This window comes from Rutidosis leptorrhynchoides, chromosome 6 (assembly GCF_046630445.1).
Source record: "Rutidosis leptorrhynchoides isolate AG116_Rl617_1_P2 chromosome 6, CSIRO_AGI_Rlap_v1, whole genome shotgun sequence".
Taxonomy (NCBI): Eukaryota; Viridiplantae; Streptophyta; class Magnoliopsida; order Asterales; family Asteraceae; genus Rutidosis; species Rutidosis leptorrhynchoides.
In genome coordinates this window covers 113,311,974-113,326,574 of record NC_092338.1, presented here as the reverse complement: position 1 = coordinate 113,326,574, position 14,601 = coordinate 113,311,974, and positions in this window count along the sequence as shown.

The following is a 14,601-nucleotide window of genomic DNA, read 5'->3' as shown; positions in this document are numbered from 1 at the left end:
CATCAGTGATTTCTATACGGTGGTATGAAAAATGATAGTAACGATGTGGTTTACAGTCCCATATGACTATAAAAATTTGAATCCTTTAGGAAATTGGATCTTTATGAAAACATTTGATCTTTTGAAAATTCAATCTAGCTTTTACCCTAGATAAGTTTTCCGGAATAACCCTTCAACGGTGTTTGCAAATTATTTTTGTGGGTTTTGTGGGTTTCAGTTTTGAAAATTTTAGCTCAAAAACTTGTGGTTTTGTGTCACCCACTGCTAATCCTTGTATTAGAAAAGCACACGTCCAGTATACTTGCTCCGTATATTACCTTTCGGTAAATTACCGTCCGGTTGTAAAGGAAAGTGTTGAACAAGCAACTGTTAAGGCAATGTCTCGTGACATGCTTTTGATTATGGTCTATATCGTGTCGGATGCAATTACTATCCTTTGTAGGAGCAATAGTAAAGATCACCCTATAGTTTTTCGGTCTGACACAAGGTCCTGTCTTCGACCATGCTATGCAACCTCCGTTCTTACGGTTGACACCCGATTTGGTTCAGGTGACCTAATGAATTCTAGGTAAATTCCTAGAATTTTACGTTCAATGGTAATGAACGCATTGAAAATAGGGTTTTCAAAAAACAAATCGGTTTGTAATTTGATCAAAATATTTTTGCGTTCAAGCTCGAGTTTAGATATCATTGAATTCAATGAGTTTGTAATTCTCAATCTTTAAGATCAACCTCAAGGATTGAGTAATATCAGGCTTAAAAGCTGATTTTTGATCTTTAAGGAGATTATCCTTTCTGGGAATCTGATTCATTAGTCTTATAAGCTAATTTGCACAGTGCCCCCCATTGTACGAGACAGATCCTCTCATGGTTGGGATAAGTCTGACCACTTGGCGACCCTGTTTGATGCCGATGTCCGTGGATTTCGAGCTGATTTTCGAGAAAACTTTTTAAGGTTTTTCGTAGACTCTACAACTGGTCTGGACGACAACTTCCTGACCTAAATTAAGAAGCGCGTGTCTTTTTCTCGAAAGACTTTACTTCCTTTTAAATTTCATTTATATTACAATAAACTGGGTAAAACTGATTAATATCGTCCAAAACAAAAGTATCTTCAATTATTTGTACAAAAATATGCGACATATGTTCTAAATAACTTGGTAAATTTTTTCCACACTTGGCTTTTATTTTCCTTTCTTTGCCTTTTTATTTTCTTCTATTCCATTTTAAATGAATTCTAACATTTTGGGTTGTTTCTCAATTTATGTCCTTTACGAGGTAACAAAAATTTCGGTGTTAACACCTAGTTTTATCGTTCATAAATATGTATAAACATGATTTTGAGTTCATTTAGTTGAAAATTTTGAAAATTTTTACTAGAATTGGGTAGTCAGTATATAAGACTAGGGCTGTTCTTTATTATCAGAGAGCACTAGATTCTAATACAACTACTGCGTTACTAGTATTTTTAATGGTAACCAAGTGTTTAAATTTAAAATTTTAAAAATCCGAAAGAATTTAACCCCTTTCCACACTTAAGATCTTGCAATGCCCTCATTTGCAAGAAATCAGTAACAATTTAAATTATTGAGGGTGATTAGCGTAGAAAAATGATTAAATTTTACCAAAGTTTTCAAACATATTGTTGTTTATGTTGAATGATAAATGGTGCACATCATTTGTTCATTCCGTCTTGTCGTTACATCACATTTGTTTTTCGTTTTGTCGTCAAAATTAGTAGCTTTTGCTGAACTTAATGCCAGTCTTTGAAAGTTCGCTGTTTTACCCTGTTGTGTACAATTGACAATATACATACATACAAATAATAACATGCATGGTAATTTGAAATGGGACTTAACATCCCACTTTCAAATCAAATATGAAATATTAGTACAACATAATAAAAATGTTAAAACTTACATAAAAGTATCACAATATTATATGTTTAAACAAAAATAAATAAAAATAATAAAAATCATAGAAATCATAGAAATCACCAACGGAACTATATCAATCTGGATAGGGGTTCCAGTTCATGTCGTCGGTCGAGTTCCATGGTTGGTGATAGGCGTTCTGGTAGGCTTGGTTGGGGTTGTAGAGAGTAAATGGTGGTCGCATATCGGGCTGGTGTGGCGAATAGTAAGCAGGTTGGGTCGGTACATAGTAATTTGTTACCTGAGGTGATAGCTGGCTCATGATCTGATGCTGATGATAGTGCCATCTATCATGCTGTCATTGCTCGGAATGCTCGTACACATTCTCGGCGTGCCACTTCTCGTACTGACTATGTCTAGCTTCGTTTGTCATTTCTACCTCATCTATACGCTGGTAAAAGTCAGTAATAGCCTCCCCAATGACATCCCTAATGTCATACGCTTCCTCCATTTCCTCATCTGAACCTCTCTCTACCTGTGGATGAGGGCCCTGATATGGTACTGCCTGATTGCGTCTGCTCTTTAATACCTTTGCACCCTGATAGACCCGCAATCCTAAAGTCTCAACATGTTCCCTACACACCGTCAGTGAACCCCCTTGATCCATATCTACGCCTAAATACTCTCCAATTAGAGTAACAAAAATACCCCCTCCTATTATTCCCCCGTCCTGTATTCCTTCCACCATTTTGGACAGATAAAAACCAACACAATAGGGAATATTAACAAAGCTTCTAGTGTTTCGAATACACTTAAGGTAAAATAAATCATATAGAGTCATTTTCTCCTTGTTGTTACCTCTTTGTGTAATCGAGTTTGCTAAGAATCTATGTATTATACGAAGCTCGGCTTTGTTAATATCTAAATAGGAGTGTCTTTCTCCCCGCGTAAAAATATTATAATTTAACATAAGCCTCCAGATGGCGTCCGCGTCAAAATTTCTATCTACCCTTTCATCATGATAAATCAAATTTGTACAATCGGGTAGTAGTAATTCAGAAAGAGTGTAAATCTGTAAAGCCCTGGCCATGTCCAACATGGACATCCTATACATCCTACGACCAAGTAAAAATCTAAGAAAATTCCTATCGTCTAACCTAACTACATCCGTATCAAGTGATATAGTACTCATAAGCTCAACACACCACTCTTTATATACAGGCCTACGAGTGGTAAATAAACGTTCCCAATCGGGAAAAGAAGAGCTGCCATACCTTTGGATTAGATGCTGCCTAACTGGGTTAGCTAGGTGGACCCTTTCCAAAGGCTCCCAATCGATTACCCTCGGTACTTCCACATTTTTCGTTACCAATTTATATTTGTTACTTTGGTATGTCGGGTAATCTCTCCAACTTCGATCAAATCTCAAATTGGGATGCAAAAGCTCTTCATGAATCATTGGGTGTTCTATTATTGGATGAATCGGAAATTGTACGTAGGCATTAACATATTCTTGTTCCGGATCATAATATGGTATGTGTTGATCATTATGATATTGTTGTTCTTGTTGTTGTTGTTGTTCCTGTTCAGGTTCTAGTTCATATTGTGGTTCATATTGCATTTCTGACTGTGGTTCGTTTTCAGGTTGTCTGGATGATGATGCACCGCCAGATTCGGTATATTTCTGCAAAACACATTAAACACAAAATTTGTGCATCCAAATATGCATTATTGTTAGCAAAATAACAACTTGAAACAATTACAATGACATGTTTAATCCATATTAAACTCATGCTCATTTTCATATTTTTATCAATTCTACACTTTTTCAAATAAGCATATATAAAAATGTTTACAAAGTTCATAAGCATTCAACTCAAATAACATGTCAAAATAATCATTACTAGCAATTAAACAAGTTTCAAATGGCATTTATATCAAATTAATCAAGTTCATGAATTTTAGACTTGAAAAGTCCACTTTAATTCTCAAAAATCATGTTTAGGATCAAAGTTTGGATCATTTAGCTACCTAAACATGTTACACTACTTACTTTAGCAATAATTCATGACAAAAATTGGCCATAACCTGTTTATATCAAAAAGCCCCAAATTGCTCAAGAACACAAACCCTGGATTTCTAAAATTTTTGAAGTTTTTGGCTTCAAATCATGTTAAATAGCATCAATCTAGGTTATACATGCATAATATACTAACAATTTAACTCTAATTACACTAGAAATTAACAAAATCAAATTATTGCAATTAATTAAAATTATCATAAAAATTAGGAATTTTATGAGTTTAGGGGTGAAATTTTTACCTTCTTGTTTCCCCATCTAAGAAAAGGCATGATTAGAGTGGATTATTGCAAGTAATTTTGTTGAATTTGGTTGAAAAATGATGATTTTAGGTGAATTTGTGTGTGTGTGTGTGTGTGTGTGTGTGTTCGTGTCTAAGTGTGTGTGATAGTGAGAAGGCAGAACAGGTCGATGAACTTTTGTGTCTGTCCAGTTTATCAGGTCCATGTGACCGCATGGTTTTGCAGTTCAAACCCCATGCGATCGCATGGGGTTCAGGTATTCTTTTTTTTTTTTTTTTTTATAAAAACCTTATACTTATAAAGCAAAAATTAAATAAATTTAAAATTTTGTTTTCCTTGTTATTTAGGACGAGAACGTTTCGGATCGTTGTCCTAGTCCGTCCCTCGACAAAATTTTAAAATTTGTCATTTTTAAGCGTTGTTTTAAAGGCAAAGATTTTTGGGTTTTTTAATGTTTTTGGCATACTTTAGATCAATAAGATTAAAAATAATGATAACAAAATTTCTCGTCCCTCCCTTGCGTAAAACAATTTCGGTTCAACGACCTAGTCTTCAACTTACGACGAATTTTTAGAAATCAATTTTTACTTTAGTGAAATAAAGTACATTTTTGTTTTTAAATTCACACCAAACTTAAATTTAAAATGCATAAAACTAAAAATTCATATAAATATAATTAATATTTTTAATTTTACAAACTTATATTAAAAATATTAGTTTTTCAAATATTTACAAACTTAAATATATTGATTTAAAAATTTACAATATTAATTTTAAAAATATGGTAAAAATAAAATTAAAAATCTTTTTGGTCTTTTATCCCACTTTAATCAATCAAATATTATCAAAAATATACGTCCCTCTTTTGGGTAAAGTAATTTCAGCTATATTACCTAGTTTTACTCCTGACGAATTTCTGAAATATTTTGGATTGATTGATTAAAGATATTTATACCTTAAGAATAAACGGTAAATTTCGCAGTGATGTAATAAATTTTTGTATGATATCAATAATTTCGGTTTCGCATACCTAATTTTATTAAATATCAATTTAATACTTTATAGCGAACGATTTAGCGTTTATTATCAAAAGGTTAAAAGCAATAAATAAAAACAAATAAAAACTGTACATACTTACCTGTGAGAAAGAATTCTCAGAGACCTGCTTTAGTCGACTCATAGGAGAGTCGTGTGATTTGGTTTTCCATAGCTACATAAGCGTAACCTCGATTCTTCAATAACTTTTCTTCTAAACATATGAACGGTCCTTCTCTGCATAGAGTAACAAATTCGGTATTTGAATATGTTTGATTGTTCGAACATTTATCTTCGTGTGACCATTTTCCGCATTTATGACATCTTTCAAGGTGTCGTGCTCTTCTTTTTGTTGCGAATTTTGATTTTCCTTTACCAAAATGTGTTTTATGATGATCTTTTCTGAGTTCTTTCCTCACTTCGTCCATTTTGCCTCTTATGAATGATACCAGTTCACTCGGAAAAGTGTTATTATTACGTTTAATAATCATAGCGTGTAGTAGTAGACCATGGTTCAGATCAAAGGAATTCTTCATCTCGTAAAACCTAAAAAAAATAAAAATTCTGAATGGAGGGAGAAGACTAGTTCTTTAGGGTCTGCTAGGGAAAGACCATGCGGATTCCATTCTCGAGAACTACACGAAAATAGAATATCTAACTCTAACAGAAATACATATTACCCTTAAAAGATTCGAACCTTCCCACACTTAACTAGCTGTGGTGTCGAAATTGTGATTAACTTCATCTTTAACTTCCATTGAATTATCTATATAATGATTAACTCTGTGACCATTAACCTTAAATTCAATCCTATTTGAATTTATTAACTCTATTGTTCCGTATGGGAAAACTCTTTTGACTATGAATGGTCCAGACCATCTTGATTTCAATTTTCCAGAAAATAGCTTGAATCGTGAATTGAAAAGAAGAACTCTGTCTCCTTCTTTAAATTCTTTTGAACTTTTGATTCTTTTATCATGCTATTTCTTCGTTCTTTCCTTATATATTAACGAATTTTCATATGCTTCATGTCTCAATTCTTCTAATTCTTTTAGTTGACTTAATCGTAAACGTCCGGCTTCATGTAAATCAAGATTACATGTCTTCAAAGCCCAAAATGCTTTGTGCTCAATTTCTACTGGAAGGTGGCATGCTTTTCCATAAACGAGTCTGAAAGGTGTGGTGCTAATTGGAGTTTTGTAGGCTGTTCTAAAATCCCAGAGTGCATCCTCCAATTTCATGGACCAGTCCTTCGGATTTGATCCTACGGTTTTCTCTAGAATACATTTTAAAGCTCGGTTGGTATTTTCAACTTGTCCACATGTTTGTGGATGATAAGCGGTTGAGATTTTATGAGTTACTCCATATCTTTTGAGAACTTTCTCAAGTTGATTATTACAAAAATGAGTACCCCGATCACTTATTAAAGCTTTCGGTGTTCCGAACCTTGCAAAAAGACGTTTTAAGAAGTTGACTAAAACTCGTGCATCGTTAGTTGGGAGAGCTTGTGCTTCCGTCCATTTAGATACATAATCAATGGCAATGAGAATGTAGAGATTATTATGAGATTTTGGAAATGGACCCATAAAGTCAATACCCCAAACGTCAAATACTTCACATACTTGAATGACATTTTGTGGCATTTCATCACGTTGACTTATTTTTCCAGCCCTTTGACAAGCATCACAGGATTTACAGAGAAGGTGTGCGTCTTTGAAAATTGTAGGCTAGTAGAATCCAGCGTCGTAAACTTTTCTTGCTGTGAGTTGAGGCCCATAATGCCCTCCTGTTGGTCCTGTGTGACAATGGTTTAAGATTTGACTAGCTTCATCTCTGAATACACATCGGCATATTATTCCATCAGGATAACTTTTAAACAAATGTGGATCTTCCCAAAAATAGTGTTTTATATCACTAAAGAATTTCTTTCGTTTTTGGTACGACAACCCTTTTTCAAGGAATCCATATACTAAGTAGTTTGCATTGTCTGCAAACCATGAAATTTCATTATAATTGATTCTCAATAGATATTCATCAGGAAAGTTGTCTTGTATGGCTGATTCATTTAGAACTTCTAATTCAGGATTTTCAAGACGAAAAAGATGATCAGCGGCGAGATTTTCTGCTCCCTTTTTGTCTCGGATTTCAATATCGAACTCTTGTAAGAGTAAGATCCAACGGATTAATCGTGGTTTGGCATCTTATTTCGAAAATATGTATCTAAGAGCAGAATGGTCGGTATAGACCACCGTTTTAGCTAGAACGAGATATGAACGAAATTTATCAAAAGCAAAGACAATAGCAAGGAGTTCTTTTTCAGTAGTTGTGTAATTCGTTTGTGCTCCTTGTAATGTCTTACTAGCGTAATAAATAGGTTGAAATCTTTTTTCAATCCCTTGTCCTAAAACGGCTCCCATTGCAAAATCACTTGCATCGCACATGAGTTCAAATGGTAGATTCCAATTTGGAGTTATCATGATCGGCGCATTAGTGAGTTTTTCTTTAAGAATATTAAAAGATTTGATGCATTCGTCTGAAAAGATGAATGGAGCATCCTTTTCTAGGAGTTTATTCATAGGAGTGGCAATTTTAGAAAAATCTTTTATGAAACGTCGGTAAAACCCGGCATGCCCTAAAAAATTCCTAACTCCTCTAACATTGGTGGAATGTGGAAGTTTAGCAATTACATCTACTTTAGCTCTATCCACTTCAATTCCTTCCTTTAAAATTTTATGACCAAGAACGATGCATTCTTTAACCATGAAATGGCATTTCTCCCAATTAAGAACTAGATTTGATTGCTCGCATCTAATAAGCATTCGTTCAAGATTAACTAGACATGATTCAAATGTATCACCGAAGACTGAAAAGTCATCCATGAATACTTCCATGCATCCTTCTATCATGTCGTGAAAAATCGCCATCATGCACCTTTGAAAGGTTGCAGGGGCGTTGCAAAGTCCAAATGGCATGCGTTTGTAAGAAAAAGTACCATAAGGGCACGTGAACGTGGTTTTCTCTTGGTCCTCAGGTGCGATTGGAATTTGAAAATATCCGAAAAACCGTCAAGAAAACAATAGTAACTGTTCCCAGTTAACCTTTCCAACATTTGATCAATGAAAGGTAAGGGAAAGTGATCTTTTCTGGTGGTATCATTTAATTTTCTATAATCAATACAGACACGCCATCCTGTTACAGTCCTAGTAGGAATAAGCTCATTTTTTTCATTTATGATGACAGTCATGCCACCCTTCTTAGGTACGCATTGAACTGGGCTTACCCATGGACTATCAGAGATTGGATAAATTAAACCTGCATCTAGCAGTTTAATAATTTCTTTCTTAACAACATCTTGCATATTAGGATTTAGTCTTCATTGGCGTTGCACATACGTTTTATGACCTTCTTCCATAAGGATTTTATGTGTGCAATACGAAGGACTTATGCCTTTAATGTCATGAATCTTCCTTGCAATAGCTGGTTTATGAGCTTTTAGCACAGAAATGAGTCGAGATTTTTCATTTTCCGTAAGAGAAGACGATATTATCACAGGTAATTCAGATTCACCATGTAAATAAGCGTATTCCAAATGGTTTGGAAGTGGCTTTAATTCTAATGTCGGTGGTTCTTCTATTGATGATTTGTATCGATATCTGTCTTCTTCTTTTAGCATTTGAAGTTCTTTTGTTGTTGGTTCGTATTCATTAGCTATGAGTGCAGCGAACATTTCAGCTTCATCAATTGGTTCAGTTCCTTCTCCTAAAGAACATTCTCCTGTTCCTTGTAATTCTGGAAATTCTTCTAACAATTCTTCATGTGAATCTATAGTTTGAATATAATAACATGTATCATCTGCAGATTGCGATTGTTGCATGGCTCTATCAACAGAAAAGGTAACACTCTCGTCCTCTATACTTAGGGTCAGTTTCTTAACGAACACGTCTATTATTGCTTTAGCCGTGTTTAAGAATGGTCTTCCTAATATAAGAGGAACTCGAGAATCTTCTTCCATATCCAGAATAACAAAATCTACTGGAAATACTAAAGTACCAACTTTAACTAGCATATTTTCCATTATCCCTCTAGAATATTTTACTGATCGATCGGCTAGTTGTATGCTTATTCGTGTTGGTTTCAATTCTCCGAGGTCTAGTTTAGCGTATAGTGAATACGACATTAAATTTATACTAGCACCTAAATCTGCCAATGCTTCTATTGAACTAAGACTACCCAGAAAACATGGAATTATGAAACTTCCTGGATCTGAGAGTTTTTCTGGTAGCTTATTCAACAATACTGCAGAGCAATTAGCATTCATTGTAACAGCCAAGAGTTCTTCCATTTTCTTTCTATTTGTGATTAGATCTTTCAGGAATTTGGCATATCCTGGCATTCCTGAAATCACATCAATGAAAGAAAGATTAACATTTATTTGTTTCAACATATCCAAGAATTTGGATTGCTCGGCTTCAAGTCTTTCTTTTCTCATTTTACTCGGGTAAGGAAGTGGTGGTTGGTATGGTTTAACATAAGGCTTAGCCTTAACTGTGTTATCTTCATTAACCTTTTCAACTACCGGTTCTGTTTCCTTATCTTGCTCAGGCTGTGGTTCTTGTGGAGTAAGAATAGAGTCATCAGAAATTTCAGGTATTTTAGGTGGTTTAAGTGTAATACCACTTCTCATGGTAATGGCTTTAACTATTTCATTCCGGGGGTTAGCATTTGTATCGCTAGGTAGACTTCCCGGTTTTCTTTCACCTATCAACCTTGCTAGGTTGCTTACTTCTTGTTCCAGATTTTGGATTGAAGCTTGTTGATTTCTAAATGCTTGAGCATTTTGTTCATTGGTTTGTTTCTGAGACGTGAAAAATTGAGTTTGAGATTCAACTAGCTTCGACATCATGTCTTCTAAATTTGGCTTTTTATCATCGGTTTGTGGTGGTTTATTTAGAAAAATAGGTCTTTGCTGGTTGTAAGTATTATTAGATACTTGTTGATTGCTAGGACCTTGTTGGTTGTTGTATGGAACATTTCAGTTATAATTCTGATTTTGATTGTAGATTGGTCTTGGCGGTTGATAATTATTCTGATAATTATTTCCAGGCCTTTGGTTCATGTATGAAACATTCTCTCTTTATTCCATTGTTTGTTCAATACTGAGACAATCATTTGTCAAATGTGGTCCTCTACACTGCTCACAACTAATTCGTATTGAGTGAATATCTTTAGTCATCTTTTCCATTCGTCTCTCGAAAGCATCTATCTTTGCGGACATGGAATCAAAGTCATGGCTAGAATCGGTTCTAGCTGCTTTAGATGATCTAACGATATCTTTTTCTTGATGCCACTCATGTGAGTGGGAAGCAGTGTTATCAATAATTTTGTAAGCTTCAGTTACGGTTTTCTTCATAATGGAACCACCAGCTGCTATGTCGATGTCTTTTCGTGTAGTGATGTCGCATCCTTGGTAGAATATTTGTACTATTTGATAAGTGTCTAAACCATGCTGCGGACATCCTCTTAACAACTTTCCAAATCTTGTCCATGCCTCATATAGAGTTTCATTTAGCTTTTGCGTGAACGTAACTATTTCTCCTTGAAGTCTTACGGCTTTAGATGCTGGAAAGAATTGTTTAAGAAAATTTTCAACTAAGACATCCCATGTATCAATCCCCCCTTCGGGTAACGATTCTAACCAATCTTTGGCTTCTCCCTTTAAAGTCCAGGGAAATAACATGAGATATATCTGCTCATCCTCCACTTCTCGAATTTTAAATAGAGTACAGATCCTATTAAAGGTACGAAGATGTTCGTTTGGATCTTCCTTCGACGCACCACTAAATTGGCATTGATTAGTTACCATGTGTAAGATTTGTCCTTTGATTTCATAATCTGGTGCATTAATGTCTGGTTGAGTAATTGCATGACCTTGTCCAGTGCGTTTAGCTCTCATTCGGTCTTCCATACTTAGAGGTTCCAAATTTTCCATGACTGAATTTGTTGAATCTGAATCACTAGAGGATTCTGACTTAATGGTTTCTTCCTCGACAATCTCTGGATGAGTGATTTGTGATTCAGGAGGGATGATTAGTGGTTCAGGATCTCTGAATTGTCCTTGAATATCTTTCGGATTCTCAATTGTGAGGTCGGGTTCAAAAAATGGATTATCGGAAATTTGAATTGGAGTACTTGGTCGACTAGATGACGATTCTAAAAAAAATCAACGGCGAAAACATTGGTTAGATGTCTTGATCGAGTTACAGGTGGTGAACGTATAAAAGGTGGTGAACGTTTTGCTCGGTGCATTCACTAAATATCCTATTAGTTATAAAAGATAAAAATTATATAAGTTATCAAATTAATAGACTTTTCTGATTTTGCCCACGTTTCGAATAGCCAATAGATGCAGCAGGTAGCCAGGACCCTTTAAATCGGAAGCCCACAACTCGCCACTAACAAATCCAACTATTACTACGAACCAGAAAATTTTGGATGACTATCAATTTAACCGCTTAAAATAATTTTTCGTTTTGAAATTTTAGAGAAGCAATAGAAAATTCTATGTCCTTAAAACTAGAGCGTCGAGAAATAAAAAAGAAAAAGAGTGCGTCGAAAAACGTCGAAAAATAAAAGGCTAAAAATAATAATAAGAAAATAAGCGTCGAAACTTAGAATTCTAAAAACTAAAAATTAAAACTTACGTCTAAAGGTATTAAAGCTTAAAAAGAATTCTATATCCAAAATGGCAATAACTTAAAAAGTACTAAAATCTTAAAACGGCGTCGCAAAATTCTAAAGCACCAAAATCTTAGTCTAAAGAAAAAGCACTTAAGAGATTTTATGGCAAAGTCTAAAAATCTAGAGCTACTATGGCAAAATACTAAATTTAAAACTGAGTACGAACGATAAAAATACAAATATTACGAATAAACGATTAAAATATACAATTTATAAAAAGAAATGAAAAGTAATAAAATTACAATTTTATAAAAATATTATTTTTATATTATTATTTTATAATAGTATTAAGTTTATATATTTGATAAAACTAATTATAACTTAAAAATACAAATTAAATAAAATTAAAACTAATTAATAAAATAATTAACCCTAATTAGGTTAATAATAATAATAATAATAATAATAATAATAATAATTAATTAAAAACCCTAATTAGCATTAATTACGTACTAGGTTTCAGCTGTCACAGCCTTCATGCGATCGCATGAATTTTATGTGTATGGGCCATGCGATCGCATGGCTTCGGACACTAGGCCACTTTGTTGGGCTGCTACAGTGTTCGGCCAGAATACTTTTTATATATATATATTTTTTTACGTTTTACTTTTTTTCTGTTTTTAATTTATAATTTGATTTTTTAAATTTACAAAATAATAACATAAGTTATAATTTTAAGAACTAAACTAAAAAAAAATATTTTTATACTTTTTTTTTATAAAAGATATTTTCTTTTTAAAACACTTAAATATTTTCTTTTTATGTTTTTGTATTTTTAATATTTAAAACGTATTTTTACAAAAAGAAATTAAAACTTAATAAAATCTTTTTTTATAGCATTTCGCTTCAGCGTTCCCCGGCAGCGGCGCCAAAAATACTTGATGTTCTGTTAGGTGTATACGAAATAGTTATATTTTTGCTACGAAAAACTATTAAATACGATACAATTTTACACAAGTTATTTATTTATTTATTGAATGGAATATACCTAAACCTTGCTACAACACTTATAGGCAGTGTACCTAATCGTACAGTAGTGTAGTTTTTAGTAAGTCCGGTTCGTTCCGCAGGAAGCTAGCCAAGTTTAACGCTATATTTTTAAACTATAATTGTAAAAATATAAAAATATATATATAAAAGTAGTAATAATTATTATAAAAGGGGGGTTTTACCGTTTAATGACCGGTTTGTTGATTTTAAAACTTAAGTCGCAATTAAAACCTAATGTAAAATATTAAAAATAAATATAACTTAATTTTAAGCGTAAAGTAAATGACGATAATAAAATTGCGATAATTAAAAGTGCGATAAATAAAATGACAGTAAATAAAAGTTGCGATAATTAAAAAGTACGATAATTAAAAGTGCGATAAATAAAATGACAGTATATAAAATTGCGATGAGATATAAAATAAAGGAATTATGCTTATTTAAACTTCCGTAATCATGATGTTTGACGTGTTGATTTTAATTTAGTACCATGGGTTAATTGTCCTTTGTCCTGGATTATTCGATATGTCCATCTGGTTTTGTCCATAAGAGTCCATCAGTCATAAATATAAAGTGCAAGTGTCCTCATCAAATTATCCTTATATCCGAAGTCAAATATTCCAACTAATTGGGGACTTAAACTGTAACAAGGTCTTAATACTTTGTTTAATAATTACACCAGGATATCAACTGCATGTAACCCAAGGTTTTAATACTTTATTATCAATTACACCAAGTGTCCTTGTATGTAATCCACCCCTATTTTAATGAGTCCATTGACTATTAATCCATTCCCGTGTCCGGTCAAATGAACGATTATTAGTACTTATAAATATCCCGCCCATCATGTTCGATCGAGTGTATATGGTTATTTATAGATACGTCAAATTGTAAATCTCTATATTAAATTAACGAACTATCATTCAGTTAAACAAATATAAAGCCCATTAATAGTCCATAGTCCAATTTCCACAAGTGTCGTTCTTTTGTCCAAACCCCAATTATGGTCCAAAGCCCAATAACCCCTTCTTTAATATTTAGTCCAACATCATGATTACTTCGATTCAAATAAGTGTAATAATAACTTAGCTACGAGACATTAATTTAAAAAGGTTGAACATAACTTACAATGAGTATTAATCGCGTAGTGTTAAACGGACAGAATTTCGACTTACAAACTTAAAACATTCGCCACTATAACCTTATTATTATTATTATTATTAATCTTAAATTAAAATTAAAATTAAAATTATAAAATATATATATATATATATATATATATATATATATATATATATATATATATATATATATATATGTTGAGAGAATGAGAGATAGATAAAAAGTGTGTAAAATTCGTCCGAAAAACGCTTCAATTTATAGATGTGGCAAGTGGCTGGGTGCCATGCGACCGCATGGATTTTCTTCCTCCAGGCCATGCGATCGCATGGCCATCATTTCCTGGTCACATTGAATTTTAAACGTGGGCTGCTCGTATATATTTAATATATAATATAATATATATAATTTTATATATATTATATTATATTCTTGTACTCCGTTGACTTGTAATTTTATGCCCGTTGCGTCGCGCGTTAATAGTTGGTTCATGTCCCGGTTTCGGATTTTCGAACGTCCTTTC